Source organism: Micropterus salmoides, unplaced genomic scaffold (genome assembly GCF_014851395.1).
Source record: "Micropterus salmoides isolate LMB-PRFRI ecotype aquatic unplaced genomic scaffold, ASM1485139v1 Ms_hic_scaffold_3155, whole genome shotgun sequence".
Lineage (NCBI taxonomy): Eukaryota > Metazoa > Chordata > Actinopteri > Centrarchiformes > Centrarchidae > Micropterus > Micropterus salmoides.
In genome coordinates, this window is record NW_024042435.1 from 313 (window position 1) to 10,000 (window position 9,688).

The 9,688-nt window shown below is 39.1% G+C and overlaps 1 long non-coding RNA gene across 1 annotated transcript; it reads left to right on the top strand.

Annotated features, from left to right (window-relative positions):
• Positions 1–676: 676 nt before the first annotated feature.
• Positions 677–9,588, top strand: LOC119884081. Its single transcript, XR_005440924.1, has 4 exons — positions 677–794; positions 2,429–2,461; positions 7,158–7,209; positions 9,373–9,588. It is a non-coding gene; the product is annotated as an uncharacterized LOC119884081 (long non-coding RNA).
• Positions 9,589–9,688: the final 100 nt, after the last annotated feature.

Sequence of the window (9,688 nt, forward strand, 5' to 3'; positions counted from 1 at the left end):
TGCACTTAAAACAGAAGGTACAGTATTCAAAATGTGCTCAGGGCATCCTTTTTTATCTCCTGAGGACAAAAAAGAGCCATTAATAAGACTGAGCAAAGCATCTCCCTCAAGTCTCTTCCTATGATGTCTTAGCCAGAACCTGGGCAAATGTGGAGGGAACACAGACAGTTCTCCTGACAGTGTTGAGGTCCCCCTTAAACCTCCGCTGCCCCATATACAAATACACACAAAGTGGCCTGTACAGTTCCACAGATTCAAGACTCTCTAAAACCACCATTTTTCTTTATACGTCTAAAATTGTATAGATTTTGTTACTAGCTGCATTTCAGATTTAGATGAATAAAATACAGTCAACAATTAAATTACGGTGTTTGCTTATGGTACTTTTATACTTTTAGTTAAGTAAAATTTTAAATATATGAAATTTTACTTCTAACAGTATGTAAGCCTGGTGTTTCTACTGTCACTGATAAATGTGTTTCTTGCTTTATTTTAACACTGTAGCCTGTAACACAGGCCTCTGTGTCAGAGCTGAGAAGTGGAGAATATTGTGGTGACTTTGCAGCCTCTGGCTCAGGCTTAATTAATGGGCCATCAGCGGAGGGACACGCCCCCCTGCACCTGGAACTTTCCCCCTCCCCCAACCTTTCAGCAGCGCAGCAGAGAGGAGCAGAAGAAACAGAGCGTGGCCGGAGTTTGGAGAGATTTGTTAGCAGGAGTTTGGAGAGATTTGTTTGAAAAATTTAAAGACGAAGACTTCATCTTAACCGACGCAAGAGGCAATTTCAGAGCAGGTAATTTATAGATATTTCTGCTTCTTGTCAAATGATGTTAATGTGCAATATTATTTTGAATGGAAGAAAACAGCAAGCTCTAACTTTAATTGAGTGGCTCCAGAACCGCTCCAGTCAGATCTCCAGCACACAATTGATAGGTACATGGTTTAACATGATGGCAGAAGTGCATATTTAATGGATTTAGTGCAGATGCAACAGAATAGTGCTGTTAAATTGTAAATATTTTTTCTGTGTAAATAACAATACACTTATAGGCTACTGTGCATGAGGCCGTATTTGCTTTGCGACAAATCCCAGTCTGTTTTTTCTGCTGCCACAGCTGCTTTTAACTCCCCTGTTACTGTCAGTAACAATTCCACCTCGTGTTAGATCCATGCAGAACTATCTCTGGTGTGGTTTTTAGTCTGTAGTAGTACCTTCTTCTTTTAACAAATCTTCTACTAATGCGAAGTAGACAATGTGCTTCCTGTTTATACCGGCACGCGCATGCTCAGTGTAGGCTATGTGGACGGCCACTTCACGTATTCAGAGACAGAGATCCATTCTGTTATGCAGATAAAATGCTGCTGGGGACGGAGATCGTTTTTGGTTTAAATCTCCTTTTAAACAGAAACGTAGTAGTGCGGATGTGGCCCAAGACAGGTGAGCCAACATTACACCTGAGAGAGGACACTGAAGTAGATGTAACACAGTCTCTTTTTATTATTATTTTGATCCCAAAGCAGCTCTGTTCTCATGGCTTATTGTGTGAAAATTAAATATTTATCAGCTACTACTTGATTGATTTAGTACCCTTTCCTATTGCCTGTCTCACTCCCACCTCTGTGACTGTCTGTTTAGTTAGTGGAGGGAAAGCTTCTGACAGGGAGAGCTGAATAACAGTTGCCACCATAAAAGAAGAAAACGTGATGTTTCCTGACAACAGTTTGTTTATAAAATTAGGTAAAATCTGCCCGCAGCCTGCAACGGATTTTCAAAAGTAACACTTACTTTATAAAGTACACCTGTAAAGTCTTATACAATCCATTACAACAGTGCTGCCACAAAGTCTACTTTAATGATGCCTTTAATCAGTTTTCTTTTTTGACACAGTCATATAGGTGTTAAGTGAATTAAATTTTTTAGCACTGAGGTCATAGTTGGTGAAAATGTTGTACTGGACTACATCATATTCAGATGTGTTTAATATTCCGCCCTACTCATATATATAAACAGGGAGAGCAAAATCACCTTTCAGTGTAACAACACCTTGAACTATAGGCTTAGTAATAAACAGAACTGAATTTACACATTCCTGACAAAATGGTCAGAAACTGAACCTGTTGTACAGAATTGCAGTAGATTGTACAGGTGTCCTGAATAGTCGCTACTGAGTATAAAGCAGTATCTGGAACAAAGCACAAATGGCACATTGTCTCACTGGAGACTTGAGACGTAACCTCGTATTTATGACAGGGTGTCCAATTCACTTAAAACATGTGTTTATTCTCTCTCTCTCACTGTGTAGAGAGATGTATATGATATGAAATGCAGCAGTACTGTATCACTTAATATTACTACTACACATTGTTATTTTATATTTTGTTCAGAGTATAACATGACATCATTTTCATTATTCTCATTGGTGTTAGGTCCAGGAAGAGATCGCTATGAGTCAAACACAGGTATGTGCCTTTACAAACTCTTTACTCCATCCTGACACTGACTTCTTTCTTCACTGTAAAAGTAGTAGTAGTTGTGATTCAGCGTTAAAGCTGACATTTTTAAATGAAACAATATCAGCTGCAGACCGATATATAAACAGGAATTTAGGGCTCGGGCAATTCGTCAACATAGTCGATCCAGTGTTGGCAGGATTCCCCCGGACAAGCTCCAGCTACAAGACCGTGCCTTCGACCATCTAAAGTTTGGAAGTATTTTAGACAGACAGTCTCTGTGATCTGAGAAAAGCTTCACTGCAGCACAACTGTCCACGAATACGTGAAGCAGCATGAACACGTGAGCGAAAGTATCCTGGAGCACTGACGGCAGCACCGCAAATCCTATTTACTTTCTGTCGCCACACGAGCATGGCACATCATCAGCACAAGGACACGTAGTATTTCTTAATCGCTTTCATGTTAAAAGTAATTTTTGCCCCGCTGCTGTCATTGTAGCATAACGTTACACCTCAAGACATCGAACGTTCGGCCGTTTCATATTTTCTGTTTTAATTAACGGCCACATATGAGCGAGAAAACAGCTGAAACTAACATTACAGACGATCTGTGACTGTCTGTACAGTCTGTGAATCCTTTCAATTGTTTTCTTTGCCCGACACTGATGCAGAAATACATTTGATTATCATACTGCAGTACTCAATATTGAAATTAATCCATGTCAAAAACATTAAAAGTTTTAAGTAAAGTAGCCTAATAATTAATGTCTGTTATTGTTGTTATCACAACACATCAATGGCGTGGAAATTTGATTCATTTTACGATTTGCTGCTATTCTTATTTTATATATATATACACACACATTATTCTAATGTGCTTCATCAGGATGATTAAAATATAGATTTATTTATTAGGAATGTTTTTGATATTTATTTTGGATAAATTGGTATGTTAATCGAGTAATAGGCAACTTTTTTCCTTTTAGAATACAGAAAATTAGTCGTTAGATTAATTGGGTAATTGAAAAAATAATCGTTTGATTAATTGACTTGAAAAATAATCGTTACGTACAGCCCTAATCAGAAATTGAATATCTGCAGGCTTAGAAGTTGTGATTATTTTACAGTACTTAATCTTAACGCTGTTCCTGAACTTTAGCTGCCAGTAATCTTACTGCTAACATCAGGCGAGATGGATTATATAGCCTGCAGTGGAAAAGCTACATTTTACAAGGGGTTGGGGTAAACAGCTGACTGAATGGGATATTGCTCAGCACTGGGGATGTAGCGATTGCTGGATTTCACTATTAACCGTGCTTTAAAACGTCACGGTTAATTAATCAGCGTTTCCCACACATAGGGTTTACTTGGGCGGGCCGTCCAGGTAGATTAACAGCTGCCCAAGTAAATTTGGCGACCCATTTTACAATTGTTTTAAAATAAGTAAGTAAAGGTAATACATAATAACTTATTTAAATAATGTGGCAGGTTGTTGGGGAATTAAATATAATTGTGACACTTACAATCAATGCTGTCGCACTGAGATCGAGCTTTCAGTACAACATAAACAAACAAAGCAGGTGTAACCGACAGCACCGCTGCGCTATGAGGCCTATTTTCAATGGCTTGTGCCACGCCAAAGCTTGACGAGCTCGCACGCAAGCAGCAGTCAAATTAGCTGAACTTTTGCGCTGAACCCAGCTTCCACACAGTGCAAATCACTTCTTTTGTGAAAGGTTCTTTATGGAAGAACGTTGTCCTCTGCCGACCTTCAGTCACTGAACATTTAACATCCTGTTGCTTCCTCCTGTCTGTGCTGAGAAAATGTTGCAGGTGTAAAACACTAACAGAACATCAGGAGCTTATAAACTTCCAGAACTGTGGGCTACCAATTACCTGCATTTCAGTTATTAATAACGCTGCATGAGACATGTTCTCAATTTTCATCATTGAACATTCATCATCATTTTCACTAAAACTTATACATGTGGATGAGAGTTGATGACAACAGTTCAGTTTATTCCCCTCCCCAATAACAATTTCCCCTGGGAGATAAAGTTAATATTCCTCTTATATTAATAATAATACTTAAATATTATAGTTTTATAATTGTTAATGTAATATTAAAAACCTACTTAAGTAATTACTAGTGTTGTTAAATTAAATAATCATGATAATCTTGAAACCGTGATTATTCCTCTGACTATAATCGTACCAACAAAATCTGTAATCGTTGCATCCCTACTCAGCACAAGCCAGTCTCTCGTGTTTCAACAGTTTCATTTACCAGTCCTGACCAGCACGCACGCTGTCACCGTGTACACGGACTAAAACTTCTAGTGAAGTTATGGATGTTATATTATGACATGTTAGAACAGTTGCAACATTTTGGTACGTGTGCTTATTCACTTTCTCGCCAAGTGCTGGATGAGAAAAGTAAAGGACTGTCATGTCTATTCACTAAATATGGAGTTAGAGCCAGCAGCCAATTAGCTTTAGATAATATAGATTTATTTATATTTAGCATGCACACTAAAGTGATTTGATCTTCTCAATAAACCCTCAGAAAGAAAGACAATACATGTATTCCCCCAAAAAACTATTTCTTCAAGGTAAATTAACTTTTACGTTAATTGTCAGTTATTAACATAATTTATTTGTATTATTCAACACTATACTACTAAAATGACTATGTAAAAAAGCCTTTGTCCTGAGCATGAACTCAAATCAGTCCCTGCTCGTTCTGTTCTCTCAGACAAAAGTTGATGGCAGATTTCTTTTTTAAATGAAAGTAGAGTCCCAGGCAGAGACTGCAACTTTTTGGCCAATCCTGAGAGCAAGATGTCAGTGGGACTGCAGTCAGTTTGTTGCTGTGCCTTGTCAACTTGCAAAGTTGTAGATACCATGCAGTTCTTGCTGCGACAGTCGTAATGTGGGTAAAACGTTGAGAGTGGATGACAAGTAAACGACCTACTGAAAAATAAGTGGAGTCTGTTCAAAGATGTCAACAGTTTATTAGTCAAGATTCAATTCAGTTACATACTTGTCAGTTTGTGTACTTTGATTGTATTAATAAAGCAAATGGAAATAAGTGATTATTATATTGGTTTTAATGATTAGGTTGTTATGAATGTGGTCATTCATAAAGTAATTCTATGGAACAAAAATTTTATACCCACAAAGATACATTGGGAATTATTATTGTTATGTAATCATAGCACCCTAAATTGTGACAGATTTCCCAGCCCTATCATCAATAGGGATGCAACGATTACAGATTATTGTCAGAGAAATAATCACGGTTTCACGATTATGCATTAATTTTCACTAGTAATAACTTAAGTTGATTTTTTATTAAATTACATTAACAATTGTGTTTCTATAATATGTAAGTATTATTACTATAAGAGGAATATTAACTTCATTTATTCCCCAGGGGAAACTGTTAATAAGAGGGAAATAAACTGAATTGTTGTCATCAACTCTCATCTAGACATCATTCATGCAGTGTTATTAATAACTGAAATGCAGGTAATTGGTAGCCTACAGTCCTGAAAGTCTAAAAGCTCCTGATGTTATGTAGTGTTTTACACCTGGCAACATTTTTTCAACACAGATGTAACGTTAAATGTTCAGTGACGGAAGGTATTGAAAGGACTATGTTCTTCCATAAAGAACCTTTCAGAAAAGAAGCGATTTGCGCTGGGTTCAGCACAAAAGTACTTCGACTGCGGCATGGCGTGCGGTGCGCGATCCTCTACACAGCAACAAAGTGCCCTAGCGCGGCGCAAGTCGCTGAAATAATGGGCCTCTTTCTGTGCGGTGGGTCTGAAAGGTTACATGCTGCTTTCTTTGTTTACGTTGTACTGAAAGCTCGACTCTCACCGCTACGGCATCGATTGTAAGTGACACGTTCAGGTTTAATTCCCTATACCAACTAAGGTGGGTCTCTGACATTGACAGCTTTGTGTTGGAGAGATTTGTGCAGCGCTGTTCATGAGAGACGGAGAGAGTGAGCGAGAGATGTTGCGCGAATATATACACTGTAGAAACAGTTACACCTTTAGAAGAGCAGTTGATATTCAGTCCTCGTATAATTATTAGTGTGCAATTATCTGATTAATCCTCTGTCAGTACCACAATTTCCACGGACGGTGTTTATACTGTATGTGCAGTCATTATTTAAAAAAGGCCTAACAAAATTAGCCGAGTGTTATATAAAAAAATCTAAACAACACTAACAAGTATGTGAAAATGTTTAACAAAAAGAAAATGAAGAAAGGAAAGAAAATGCTCGCAAAGGAGGTATTGGGTGTGTAATTGCTCTAGTTTTAGTATAGTGAAAATGGTGTAACTGATCCATACAGGCCAGTAACATTGGAAGGTCAAGACAAGTCATTTTAAAACTCCTTTTATTCACCGGCAGTCTTTGTACTCTGCAACTTAGGTTTTTATTAGAGCACAGAGTAATAATAAATGACTGTTGCTGTTTTTCACAGGTGAAAGTCTCACTTTCACCTCCACCCCACACACAGTGAAGAGAGGAAGACCAGTGGATAATATGTTTTTGGCAGTAAGGATGCTGTCCATTTAAAACCTGAAACACTTTTCAACTCTCTAACAGTTAACAAATACAGAAGGATGCAGCCTTACCCACACTATATAGTATGAGGTGTTACTTTTTGTATGCTCTTGTTTTTCAGATGGAGGTTCTGACCCCTGCGCTGAGTTAGAGATAAGGAGAACTCACTGATGGTGAGTTAAATTGCTTTAATTATGAAATATACAAAAACTCCTGCCTTTGTTTCATACTTTAACTCAGTCAAAAGACAAGTAGAGTACTACTTTACTCTTACTGTAAGTGTATGTGTACTTTTGTTTGAGTGTTTGTTTGTAACTCTTTTCTAATTTATGATGGTCAGTGTTGGGCAAGTTACTCAGAAATTATTATATTACTAGTTATTCCTTTAAAGTATTACTTTACTTATTACTGGGTGGGCAATATTAGATTGTGGACGATTAAAATGTCTCCACGATCTATCTTTTCAGAGAGATCATTACTGTCGTGCTACAGATCACAATCTATTTAGTTCTGTCTGCGTCCTCTGCTGTCTACTAAGGCAACACAGTAACTGTTGGGCCTCATAAAATAACATTAAAGTTCCCCGTGTCCCCCAGCTACTCTGTCTCAACTCTCTGTGATTTACGGAGGTTGCTGATGAACAGATGTGTTACTTGTTGCTAAAGTAACTGCTAAGTGCCATTAAGTAGCTGCTGTGATCTTATAAGCTCAGTTAGCCTAGTGGTCGTAGCTGACTCAGCCCGGACTGGGAGCTCGCAGCACCTGGGAGTGTTTTGTGTTTAACGTTACACCTCTGCTCAGGCACTGGAGGTTTTAGGCCTCAGCAAGCGGCGCTGGTTTGGGCACCAGAACAGGAGCCAAGCGTGCAACGACACCGCGCTCAGCAGCCTCCCAGTAAACACTGTATGAACGGGACCGAACACAGACTTTGGACAAGTTTGTGCAGCGGTGTTCACGAGAGAGAAAGAGCGCGAGCCAGGAGGTGCTGCACGAATATTTGCTCCTCAATACAGCTCCTCAGTCAAATATGATTTTAAATATGCCTAGTAAAAAATATTTTAAATTAATGTGGTGGTCAGCGTTGACAATTAACCAAATTATAGGCTAATTATGGGAAACACTGCTTTCACTACCACCCTGCCTTTGCCCCCAAACAAAGCATCTCTCCCGAGTTATTAACTAATATCGTATTCACAACAGCGAGTATGCTATGGTCTTTACATACGGTACCGCTGAGCTGCCGCACAGTTGTGGATTCATGTCAAGGATGGTGCGTTTAGTAACGAGGCAACACAGTAACTGTTGGGCCTCATAAAATAACATTAAAGTTCCCCGTGTCCCCCAGCTACTCTGTCTCAACTCTCTGTGATTTACGGAGGTTGCTGATGAACAGATGTGTTACTTGTTGCTAAAGTAACTGCTAAGTGCCATTAAGTAGCTGCTGTGATCTTATAAGCTCAGTTAGCCTAGTGGTCGTAGCTGACTCAGCCCGGACTGGGAGCTCGCAGCACCTGGGAGTGTTTTGTGTTTAACGTTACACCTCTACTCGGCACTGGAGGTTTTAGGCCTCAGCAAGCGGCGCTGGTTTGGGCACCAGAACAGGAGCCAAGCGTGCAACGACACCGCGCTCAGCAGCCTCCCAGTAAACACTGTATGAACGGGACCGAACACAGACTTTGGACAAGTTTGTGCAGCGGTGTTCACGAGAGAGAAAGAGAGCGCGCCAGGAGGTGCTGCACGAATATTTGCTCCTCAATACAGCTCCTCGGTCAAACATGATTTTAAATATGCCTAGTAAAAAAATTTTAAATTAATGTGGTGGTCAGCGTTGACAATTAACCAAATTATAGGCTAATTATGGGAAACACTGCTTTCACTACCACCCTGCCTTTGCCCCCAAACAAAGCATCTCTCCCGAGTTATTAACTAATATCGTATTCACAACAGCGAGTATGCTATGGTCTTTACATACGGTACCGCTGAGCTGCCGCACAGTCGTGGATTCATGTCAAGGATGGTGCGTTTAGTAACGAGTTTTTTAGAAAAGTAACTACACTTCACTTTACAATTACACTACTAGTTACAGGGAAAAGTAATATTATTACAGTAAAGCGTTACTGCCCAACACTGATGATGGTAAATATTAAATGTGTTTTTGTGACCTTTAACAATTAACCTTTTTTGTCCCATGGTAAGAGAGTTGCAATCATCTGTCAGTTCTTGGTTGTCACATTTAATTAAAGCACTTGAATACACATGAGCATTTTTTAAAAAATCCATTATACCTGAGGTTTCATCGACTAATAGGAAATGATGTTTGTCTGTTCCTGTTGTAGATGAGACCCCCAGGCTTCCACAGAAGAACAAAGTCAAACATGAGAGAGCAGAGAGCATGGAGTGAGGTAGAGAGAACTGCGATGTAGAGTGCCTGGAAAAAAGGACTGTGAGCAATGTATACATGGAGAAAAGGCCTTGGCTCAAGGGTCATGGAAAGATGTCAAACTTTGTGTACAACACAATTGTGACCCTTAGACAAAGCGGCGCTTCACGTATTCTTAAGAATTCAAAAGCCAAATGTTTTTGCCATTTACAGTCTCCTACTGAACTACTGATTGATAATAATCTGAAATTAATCTATCCTGGACCATATAG